At 45.3% G+C, this 12,468-nt stretch overlaps 1 protein-coding gene across 1 annotated transcript in view; it reads right to left on the reverse strand.

Moving 5' to 3' along the window:
• LOC148903555 (solute carrier organic anion transporter family member 3A1-like) overlaps positions 1-12,468 on the reverse strand; it is a 66,833-nt gene that overhangs the window by 35,797 nt on the left and 18,568 nt on the right. The window lies entirely within an intron of this gene.

The raw sequence follows: 12,468 nt of genomic DNA on the forward strand, positions 1-12,468 counted from the left end.
AGTCTATACTCTGCCTTTGAACTATCAATGAAGTTGAACCAAGTCCAAATTTCACTGTTTTCTATCCATTTTCTCACCCACTCTCTGTCCTCTGCCTGTCTATTTAATGTTTAACCCCCCTCACTTCTGCGTTCTTGACCAATCACGTGGCTTTAACCGAAGACTGGGGGCGGGAATAGAGGATAAAAACAAGTCGGCTGCCATTTTCTAATTAGGAGAACGGGCTCGTTCACCAACGACACATCACTCATTGTGGCGCTCCGTGTGTATCCCGAAAAATAGTTCGTATGCCAAGGAAAAATTTTCATAAATATAACGTTCGTAAAACAAAAAGTAAGCTATGGGGTTCATAAACCACCGTATCATGAAGTCCAAGATGGCGCCCGAGTAGGCAGCCTCAGCAAGTGCTCTCATGAGCCTTGCTTTTTTTGGTTGTTTTTGTCTTGTTTTGTGTTTTCTTTTGTCACTTTGTGTTGTTGTGCATCGTGTGGAATGGATACAGATTGTTTTTCAGCATTTTTGACCACGACATTCATCAAGGAGGAGACTGTGCTGAGCGGTTGTGCTTTTTCTGCAGCATGAATATGCCAGTACTGTTTTTGAATGGGAGGAATGTCGGAGCCATTCGACTGCCATCGCAGGACACCAAAGGGGCCATTGTGCTTTTTTTGCGCCTGTAATGGGCAGCGTCTTCACAGCCCCGCTTTGTTTAGCGGAAAGGTCAGTGCTGTTGGACAGTCTGCGGCTAGATGGATGCATGGCTTGGGGAACCCGCGATAAGAAGAAAGGAGCGTCAGCGCAGAGCGCCGATGCGTATGTGGAACTGTTGCGGCTTGGAATTGAAGCAGATGTATGTGGAACAGGAGATGTGAGACAATCTCTTTTCGTCAATGGATGCTACAGCTGCGTGTTTGCTTTCAACATTTAGCTTGTAGTCGACGTGCACATTCCACCATGATGTCCCTGATCCACTGGTGGAAAGACGCTTTGATCCTCTCCTCTTTCATCTAGAACTGCTTCAGTCATCACAAAGAGGGTACAGCAAGTCCTGAAGAATGAATGTCTCTCTGTGTCTTTGTTTTGTCATATTGTCTCTATGCTGTCATATTATTTGTTATTTACTTTTTTTGTTCTTTTGACTTCAAGACGGCGCCGCGAGAGTGGCTGCCTTTCCAGCAGCTCATGTATTTTGTTTTTCTACTTTCATTCCTTTCATCACTTTGCTGCTGTGAAATGTAAATTTCTCCACTGTGAGACTAATAAAGGCATATCCAATCCAATCCAATCCAATCACCGTACATATATTTTTTTATGGCTGTGTGAAATGGCTAGATTGATAAGATCAAGACTCCAACGAGTCTGTCATTTCTGAAGCACCTGCGGAGTACAGATGGCCACGGCCGAGGGCTCCTTTTGCAAGCCAAGAAGCGCTAAAGCAACTTGTTTATGGCGCAGCTCACCAAAGCCCTTGGGGGGGAGGGAGTTTACGAGGGAGTCCACGAGGGAGCGTAACAGACCTAATCCAATCACACAGATCTGCTCTCGTCTTTTTGCCTCCATCTAATTTGTTTAGAGAGCAAGGCTGACCAAGTCCGCGCCCGCAATTTTCCTCTTCCGCACTTGGACAAAACCCAGACACAGCCTCTATTGTTTGAAACTAACACCAATGACAGCTAGCTAGACACCAATATAGCTTGCCAGATAGACAGCTGGTCAGACAGCCAGCCAGCTATCTAGCTATCTTGTAGCTGTCTAGCTGTCAAGCTGACTAGCTGTCTATCTGGCTAGCTATCTAGCTGTCTAACTGTCAAGCTGGCTAGCTGTCCAGCTGGCTAGCTGTCAAGCCGGCTAGCTATCAAGCTGGCTACCTGTCTAGCCGGCTAACTGTCTAGCTATCTAGCTGGCTAGCTGTCAAGCTGGCTATTTATTTGAGTTGCGTGAACGCTGACGCATGTGGCTGCCGCTGCTCACCCACAGAAAAACTTATAAAGTGACTGAAAAGTGACCTTCAGAGTTTTGAAAAGCGCTTAGAAATCAAATGTAGTATTATTATGATTATTATTATGTCCCAAAGTGCTCAGTGAGCAAACGAGCCAGTACCGCACATGGCTCACTTTGCCCCTTTGAGGTCAAAGTTCCCTTGCATCACGGTTGAGCTGTGATCCGCTCCAAGGCCACGTGGGCTGAGCGGCAGGAAGGTAATCTTTTGATTCCGATTAACCCCGGTGTCAAGAAGTGCCCACGGTGCTAAATGACCTCAATGAATCTCAAGCGCGCGGCGCCACACATGGCTCGCCGTGACGTTTTCAAGAGCAAGTGGAAGGCCGGCGTCCGTTGGCGAATCTGCTTGAGATGGCGTGCATTGTCCGCCGACTGCTCGACGGACAACTCTTCTCAGGAATTGGACTAGAATTGAGCAGAAACCAGGAGGTTGCACCTGTGCGCCGGCGCAGCCGCACGCAAAGAGCCCGTGACTCTCGTACACCAACAGGGAGGGCGTATGCCTCGGGCATCTGCCGGACGTATGGCGGTCTTATGCAAACCTCACGGAGACCAGCGAGTGAATGGTCGGCCAAACGGCCCAGGAATGCAAATGATTTGCGGTCGGGTGCCGCACAATCTACTCCATTCACACGGCTGGGGCCATGTCACATGACCCCAGAAAGATTAGGGCGATCAGCTGAGGGCCGCTCAATAGCGCATTGTTCCTCCCCGAGGCCCGGCAAAACCCAGAGGCTACCGGCGCACCTCCCAAAGCCTTCTCGGCTGGCCTCAAAAGATCTGAACCACAGACTGATGCGAATTCTATGTTGTCCATCAAATAAAATTTTACTTTCAGCTTCCTTCCGTTGCTTTTCTTTCCCCTTTTGTGCTGCTTCCAGATGTGGTTCTGTATTGAAGCATTGAACCAATAACATTTTAGGAAATCACACCACCCTTTTTTCAGTCTGGATGGATTCAGACGTAGCGCGACTGAAGGCCTAGTGCTGAAAACCACACCACCCTTTTTTCAGTCTGGATCGATTCAGATGTAGCTGATAGAGTGCTTATGCACATTAGTAAACATATTACGTTATTTCATGCTAAGATTAGTAAACATATTACGTTATTTCATGTTTAGCTTAGTACATATTATGTTATTGCATGTTTAGTTTATTCTACATGGATTGTTAAACTCATTAGTTGAATAGTTTTGAAAGGAGGATGTAACAAGTTTCAAGTTTCAGTCTAAATGTTCTCTCCCAACATACTTTCCCGTAGCTGATTGGACAACAGATCGCTGCTGTGTGACTTCCTATACTTGTCCGTAGCTGATTGGACAACAGATCGCTGTTGTGTGCGTTCAAAACTAGTCCGAGCGGGAGGTCCTGTCTCTTTCTTTGTGCTCTTTGTTCTGTGTGCTCCTGGCTTCCTGCTCCGACGAGAGATGTGCTTTTTTGTCTTACTAGAATAAAGTAGTTTTGTTGTTCACCATCTATCGTCCTCGATGATATTTTTATCACAGAACTTCGTTGAACACCGAACCAGATGAGAAACAAGAATTCAAACAGAACATAAATTGGTGCCGAAACCCGTGCCAAACAGACGGGGGGGGGGTGGTTCCCGGTTGATGGCTGACTACGAGAGACGAAGAGTTATTTTTTTCTTCTCTCCGGTGGAGTTTGTCCGTGATTTCTCACGGGAGACAGGAAGATCATAATCTTCTTGGAAACACCTGCTCGTATCGGCGCGGTGGAGCCCTTTCTGACATTCTGGCTGACTGACTACACGGCTGTGTCAACGAAGCTCGCTAGGTGAGTGACGCGCTAGCTAGCAGCCATTATTTGAATGTATTGTGGGATCCCTTTCTGGCCAGAGGTTGTGCTATTCGTGTTAATCCACGTACCTCCCGGCTTGTAACACGGCTTTTTTGGATTTTTCATCGGTTTCTGACCTGTTTTCCGGTTCCGTTCCGTGATCTGACCGAGGTGGGTCTCCATAAAGCCGGACCGAATTGTGCACTGACGGAATAGTGCACGCGGCCATCGATGCTATTATCTGTTCGATGCGCCTGGTTGTAGCCGCATGCCGAAAAAAGTGGGGAAATGGTGTAAAGTCGCCGATGGAACATGTGATGGCATCTACCATGGGTGACATAATGGAGAATGCGTTGTACCAAGATCGGGCTTTCATCACTTTGCTGCTGTGAAATGTAAATTTCTCCACTGTGAGACTAATAAAGGCATATCCAATCCAATCCAATCCAATCACCGTACATATATTTTTTTATGGCTGTGTGAAATGGCTAGATTGATAAGATCAAGACTCCAACGAGTCTGTCATTTCTGAAGCACCTGCGGAGTACAGATGGCCACGGCCGAGGGCTCCTTTTGCAAGCCAAGAAGCGCTAAAGCAACTTGTTTATGGCGCAGCTCACCAAAGCCCTTGGGGGGGAGGGAGTTTACGAGGGAGTCCACGAGGGAGCGTAACAGACCTAATCCAATCACACAGATCTGCTCTCGTCTTTTTGCCTCCATCTAATTTGTTTAGAGAGCAAGGCTGACCAAGTCCGCGCCCGCAATTTTCCTCTTCCGCACTTGGACAAAACCCAGACACAGCCTCTATTGTTTGAAACTAACACCAATGACAGCTAGCTAGACACCAATATAGCTTGCCAGATAGACAGCTGGTCAGACAGCCAGCCAGCTATCTAGCTATCTTGTAGCTGTCTAGCTGTCAAGCTGACTAGCTGTCTATCTGGCTAGCTATCTAGCTGTCTAACTGTCAAGCTGGCTAGCTGTCCAGCTGGCTAGCTGTCAAGCCGGCTAGCTATCAAGCTGGCTACCTGTCTAGCCGGCTAACTGTCTAGCTATCTAGCTGGCTAGCTGTCAAGCTGGCTATTTATTTGAGTTGCGTGAACGCTGACGCATGTGGCTGGCCGCTGCTCACCCACAGAAAAACTTATAAAGTGACTGAAAAGTGACCTTCAGAGTTTTGAAAAGCGCTTAGAAATCAAATGTAGTATTATTATGATTATTATTATGTCCCAAAGTGCTCAGTGAGCAAACGAGCCAGTACCGCACATGGCTTACTTTGCCCCTTTGAGGTCAAAGTTCCCTTGCATCACGGTTGAGCTGTGATCCGCTCCAAGGCCACGTGGGCTGAGCGGCAGGAAGGTAATCTTTTGATTCCGATTAACCCCGGTGTCAAGAAGTGCCCACGGTGCTAAATGACCTCAATGAATCTCAAGCGCGCGGCGCCACACATGGCTCGCCGTGACGTTTTCAAGAGCAAGTGGAAGGCCGGCGTCCGTTGGCGAATCTGCTTGAGATGGCGTGCATTGTCCGCCGACTGCTCGACGGACAACTCTTCTCAGGAATTGGACTAGAATTGAGCAGAAACCAGGAGGTTGCACCTGTGCGCCGGCGCAGCCGCACGCAAAGAGCCCGTGACTCTCGTACACCAACAGGGAGGGCGTATGCCTCGGGCATCTGCCGGACGTATGGCGGTCTTATGCAAACCTCACGGAGACCAGCGAGTGAATGGTCGGCCAAACGGCCCAGGAATGCAAATGATTTGCGGTCGGGTGCCGCACAATCTACTCCATTCACACGGCTGGGGCCATGTCACATGACCCCAGAAAGATTAGGGCAATCAGCTGAGGGCCGCTCAATAGCGCATTGTTCCTCCCCGAGGCCCGGCAAAACCCAGAGGCTACCGGCGCACCTCCCAAAGCCTTCTCGGCTGGCCTCAAAAGATCTGAACCACAGACTGATGCGAATTCTATGTTGTCCATCAAATAAAATTTTACTTTCAGCTTCCTTCCGTTGCTTTTCTTTCCCCTTTTGTGCTGCTTCCAGATGTGGTTCTGTATTGAAGCATTGAACCAATAACATTTTAGGAAATCACACCACCCTTTTTTCAGTCTGGATGGATTCAGACGTAGCGCGACTGAAGGCCTAGTGCTGAAAACCACACCACCCTTTTTTCAGTCTGGATCGATTCAGATGTAGCTGATAGAGTGCTTATGCACATTAGTAAACATATTACGTTATTTCATGCTAAGATTAGTAAACATATTACGTTATTTCATGTTTAGCTTAGTACATATTATGTTATTGCATGTTTAGTTTATTCTACATGGATTGTTAAACTCATTAGTTGAATAGTTTTGAAAGGAGGATGTAACAAGTTTCAAGTTTCAGTCTAAATGTTCTCTCCCAACATACTTTCCCGTAGCTGATTGGACAACAGATCGCTGCTGTGTGACTTCCTATACTTGTCCGTAGCTGATTGGACAACAGATCGCTGTTGTGTGCGTTCAAAACTAGTCCGAGCGGGAGGTCCTGTCTCTTTCTTTGTGCTCTTTGTTCTGTGTGCTCCTGGCTTCCTGCTCCGATGAGAGATGTGCTTTTTTGTCTTACTAGAATAAAGTAGTTTTGTTGTTCACCATCTATCGTCCTCGATGATATTTTTATCACAGAACTTCGTTGAACACCGAACCAGATGAGAAACAAGAATTCAAACAGAACATAAATTGGTGCCGAAACCCGTGCCAAACAGACAGGGGGGGGGGGGGTTTCCGGTTGATGGCTGACTACGAGAGACGAAGAGTTATTTTTTTCTTCTCTCCGGTGGAGTTTGTCCGTGATTTCTCACGGGAGACAGGAAGATCATAATCTTCTTGGAAACACCTGCTCGTATCGGCGCGGTGGAGCCCTTTCTGACATTCTGGCTGACTGACTACACGGCTGTGTCAACGAAGCTCGCTAGGTGAGTGACGCGCTAGCTAGCAGCCATTATTTGAATGTATTGTGGGATCCCTTTCTGGCCAGAGGTTGTCCTATTCGTGTTAATCCACGTACCTCCCGGCTTGTAACACGGCTTTTTTGGATTTTTCATCGGTTTCTGACCCGTTTTCCGGTTCCGTTCCGTGATCTGACCGAGGTGGGTCTCCATAAAGCCGGACCGAATTGTGCACTGACGGAATAGTGCACGCGGCCATCGATGCTATTATCTGTTCGATGCGCCTGGTTGTAGCCGCATGCCGAAAAAAGTGGGGAAATGGTGTAAAGTCGCCGATGGAACATGTGATGGCATCTACCATGGGTGACATAATGGAGAATGCGTTGTACCAAGATCGGGTGAAGAGACGGATGCCGCCCAGTGATCGATGCTACAATTGTGGCAGTGTAAGGCATATTGCTCGTCACTGCAAAAGAAAAAATACACCGCAAAGGAAACATGGGAAACCTTACAGACCTCCACCATATAATAAACGATATGGTGGAGGACAAAAAAACGAAACATTCAGATTGACGCGCGGAACCCCATTTCGACACTAATGACAACAGTCACTACAGTGCGAAATGGGGATCAATGAAACCAGTTGAAATCTTGGATTTGACAAATGTATTTGCCTTGACTTTGCCAGAAAACGAAAAACCTTATTATTGGCTAAAAATTTGTAAAATGATAGAGAAGATGTTAATATCTTCCGGGGACGCCTTGGAGATGTTTTTCGGAACCACTGCTGTATTCCTGAATCTGCTGAGGAGAATTCCGTATATGTCAATCAATTTAAGCAAACATTTCTCCAGAATTTGACGCCGGAAATGGGGGATTTCATTCGCAAACATTATGTCCAACACAGGACTGGAAGGTTGGTTGATCTCATGGAGTGGGCTATACATGCCCAAGAAGTGGTGAGAAAAAAGTGGGGAAATGGTGTAAAGTCGCCGATGGAACATGTGATGGCATCTACCATGGGTGACATAATGGAGAATGCGTTGTACCAAGATCGGGTGAAGAGACGGATGCCGCCCAGTGATCGATGCTACAATTGTGGCAGTGTAGGGCATATTGCTCGTCACTGCAAAAGAAAAAATACACCGCAAAGGAAACATGGGAAACTTTACAGACCTCCACCATATAATACACGATATGGTGGAGGACAAAAAACAAAACATTCAGATTGATGCGCGGAACCCCATTTCGACACTAATGACAACAGTCACAACAGTGGGAAATGGGGATCAATGAAACCAGTTGAAATATTGGATTTGACAAATGTATTTGCCTTGACTTTGCCAGAAAACGAAAAACCTTATTATTGGCTAAAAATTGGGAAAAAAGATGCGATAGTGGTGCATGCAGATGAGTGTTAAGAGACACCATTCCAGGTGTCACTCCGAGTCGACAACAAATTTCTGTTGTATCTGCAGATGGGAAAGTGACATTGTTACCTATTTCTAAACCAATAAAAATTTTAGATGAGGGACTAACTCCATACAAGGTCACTATGGTCTTGAGTGGTGATTGTCATATAAATTTGTTGGGGAGAGACCTGTTACAACAACTACAAATTGCCTTAATACCAACAGAAGAAAAGTTAACCTTCTGGAGTCCTTTGTAGTTGACGCTATGGGGGACCCAGTACAGGTTGATTCATTAGAATTATGACTAATGGCCACTCTAGGGGCGGAGGACTTTCCAGACGTCCCTGCCACCCTTTGGTCATCGGGAAAAACAGATGTGGGCTTACTTAAAACAGCAAAACCAGTTGAAGTATTGCCTAAAACGACTTGTCGACCAAGACTTAAACATTATCCATTAAAACAGGATGTTATTATTGGCATCACTCCTGTAATACGGGATATGGTGAAGGCTGGTATTTTGATTGAAGACCCAACTTGTGAATGTAATACACCGATATTTCCTGTTAAAAAAGTTGAATCTGGAGTTTGGAGAATGGTGCATGATTTGCGACAGATCAAATAAATAAATCCATACAATCACGTGCTCCGTGTGTGCCAGACCCACACACATTATTGAACAGTTTAAAACCTGAAAAAAAATGGTTTACAGTGATTGATTTGAGCAATGCTTTTTTTTCTCCATTCCGTTGCACAAAAATTCACGTCATTGTTTCGGATTTACATTTAAGGGAAAAAATATACCTATACAAGATTGCCACAAGGGTTTAGATAGCCCTACAATTTTTTCACAGGAAATGTCTTCGTGTATTGCTGATTTTAAACATCCTGAGTCTTCTCAGATTCTTTTGTACGTTGACGACATCTTAATTGCTTCACCGACTGAAGACGAAAACAAGACTGTATCAATAGCTTTGTTCCAATATTTAGCGAATACAGGTAACAAAGCTTCTTTGGATAAGTTACAGTTTTGCCCAAAAGAAGTTGTTTTTCTAGGACATCTTTTGTCAAGAAAGGGAAGAGAGTTGACAACTAAAAGAAAACAAGCAATTTTGCAGGTTCCCCGACCTAAGATGAAAAAACAGATGATGACGTTTTGGGGACTGTGTAATTATTGCAGAACTTGGATTCCGCATTATGCACAAGTCACTCAACCATTATTGTTACTTTTATACCAAGACGAAATGGCACTGAAAGACTCTATTCAGTGGACTGAAGAGGGCATTACAGCCTTTACAGAATAAAAAAAATTTGATAGCCAATACTAGTGTTTTGGCCTTGCCTGACTATGACAAACCTTTTGTTCAAACAGTTGACTGCAAAGACAAATACATGACTTCAGTCTTGTTACAAAAGCATGGACAAAAGCTGAGACCAGTTGCATTTTATTCTAAAAGACTGGATCCAGTGGCTGCAGCTCTTCCAGCGTGTGTTAGAGCAGTGTGTGCCGCAGCGTTGGCAGTTCAGTCGTCAGCTGAACTTGTACTTTTCCATCCCACAATGCTGATGGTACCACACTCGGTTGACTTATTGATTACAGGCACGAAAATGACTTTCTTGTCACCAGCACGACATTTGTCTATCATGACAACTTTGCTGGAACAACCACACATAACTGTTGAGAGGTGCAATAGCATTAACCCAGCGCCACTTGTACCTCTACCTGTTGACGGAAAACCACATTCATGCGTTGACAGAATAAATGAGACCTGCAAACCACGACCCTACTTGAAAGACACACCTTTACCTGACAGCATCCACCTGTACGTTGACGGCTCTGCGTCTAGGTCAGATGCAGGGGCTAACAGGGTAGGCTATGCTGTTGTGACCGATGTTGAAATTATTGCTGATGGCTCATTACCAAATACGTATTCAGCACAGGCAGCAGAAATTGTTGCCTTGACTGAAACGTGTAAATGGGCGGAAGGAAAAACAGTGACGATTTTTACAGACAGCCAATATGCGTTTTCCACACTTCCCTGCTTTGCAGCTCAGTGGAACCGCAGAGGAATGACTACATCAAACGGAAAATCTGTTGAACATGCAGAATTATTGAGAGGCTTATTGAAAGCTACCCTCCTTGCAAAAAGTGTGGCTGTATGCAAATGTGCAGCACACACAAGGGCTAAAGACAGGATTAGCCTGGGTAACACTAGAGCAGATGCAGCTGCCAAGAAGGCTGCTCAGACAACTTTCAATCTAGTAAATCAAGAGACGCGTGAATTAGTGCCCACACAAGTTTTGAAGGATATGCAAGCGTTAGCTACAAAATCCGAAAAAGATTTGTGGCTGGCCGATGGTGCTAAGCTAGTTGATGAGCTGTATAAAATAGACAACAAACCATGTTTACCGAGAAACATGTTCCCTATGGTGGCTCGATTGAGCCATGGTAGGTCACATGTATCAACAGGGGGCATGGTGTTTATAGCAGGGAAAGTATTCCATTTAAGCAGAGGTTTCAACTCGTATGCAAAAAAACTTTTGTCGGAGTTGTTTGATATGCTGTAAACATAATCCACAGGGTAATATGTGATCAAAAAGAGGAAAATTTCCACAGTGGTCACACCCCTTTGAAGTGGTCCACATGGATTTCATTGAACTAAGCACAAGAAGTTCTTATAAATACTGTTTGGTGTTAATCGATGAGAAGGTTTCTTCAGCCGTCATCTGTACAAAAGTGAAGGTTTCGGACGTTTCGCCTCCTATCCAAGAGGCTTCGTCAGCGAACTAAAGTCTGACTGGTCGTATCGGCCCCATTTATATATCCCTAATGTCCAGACCTGGTGGCGCCGGACACAGCTATGATAGGTCCCTACTCTCAGGTTGGGGGGGCGGGACCCCTCCCTGTGGCCCCACTGATTGTTCCTACATTCCTGACTAACGACTGGCCTATTACCCCCACTCCCCCCGGTATCACCTCATCAGCATAACGACCCTCATCAGCATTGCGAAAGTTGCCTAACCTGTTTTGCCTGAGCAGGCTATTGTATGAACGATCCAAATTGAACCTCACACCACCAGACCGGTTTAATGAAGGATTTTGTTGTTTTATAAGAATCGCCTCTTTTACCCCCCTTTCAAACCATCTATGTTCTTTCGCTAAGATTTTAACCTCATTGTCGTCAAATGAGTGGTTGCTAGCTTTTAGGTGCAAATGTACTGCCGATTGAGGCCCACTAGTATTATCCCTGCGATGTTGATAAAGTCTTTTTTTGAGAATTTGTTGAGTCTCAAAATGTTGATAAAGTCTTTTTTTGAGAATTTGTTGAGTCTCAAAATGTTGATAAAGTCTTTTTTTGAGAATTTGTTGAGTCTCAAAAAAAGACTTTATCAACATTGCAGGGATAATACTAGTGGGCCTCAATCGGCAGTACATTTGCACCTAAAAGCTAGCAACCACTCATTTGACGACAATGAGGTTAAAATCTTAGCGAAAGAACATAGATGGTTTGAAAGGGGGGTAAAAGAGGCGATTCTTATAAAACAACAAAATCCTTCATTAAACCGGTCTGGTGGTGTGAGGTTCAATTTGGATCGTTCATACAATAGCCTGCTCAGGCAAAACAGGTTAGGCAACTTTCGCAATGCTGATGAGGGTCGTTATGCTGATGAGGTGATACCGGGGGGAGTGGGGGTAATAGGCCAGTCGTTAGTCAGGAATGTAGGAACAATCAGTGGGGCCACAGGGAGGGGTCCCGCCCCCCCAACCTGAGAGTAGGGACCTATCATAGCTGTGTCCGGCGCCACCAGGTCTGGACATTAGGGATATATAAATGGGGCCGATACGACCAGTCAGACTTTAGTTCGCTGACGAAGCCTCTTGGATAGGAGGCGAAACGTCCGAAACCTGCACTTTTGTACAGATGACGGCTGAAGAAACCTTCTCATCGATGGACCACTCCTGTACGACTGAGAGCTTACACAGACATGTTTGGTGTTAATTGATTCATTCACCAAATGGGTGGAAATTGTTCAAAAGAAATCCGATGCATTATGCAAACATATTCCAGAACATGGTATACCAAGAATAATTTGGAGTGATAATGGGCCACATTTTGTTAATGACGTAATAACCAAAATTTCCGAACATTTAGGTATTAAATTAAAGAACCACTGTGCATATCATCCACAGAGTGCAGGATTAGTTGAAAGAACAAATAGTACGATAAAAAAATCCACTCAGAAAAACTATGGAGGCAACAGGCAAACCATGGCCTGAATGTCTCTTTTTGGTTAAATTATATATGAGAATAACGCCTACTAATAACGGCTT

Source organism: Hippocampus bargibanti, linkage group LG01, assembly GCF_051943395.1.
Source record: "Hippocampus bargibanti isolate YZ-2025 linkage group LG01, ASM5194339v1, whole genome shotgun sequence".
NCBI lineage: Eukaryota > Metazoa > Chordata > Actinopteri > Syngnathiformes > Syngnathidae > Hippocampus > Hippocampus bargibanti.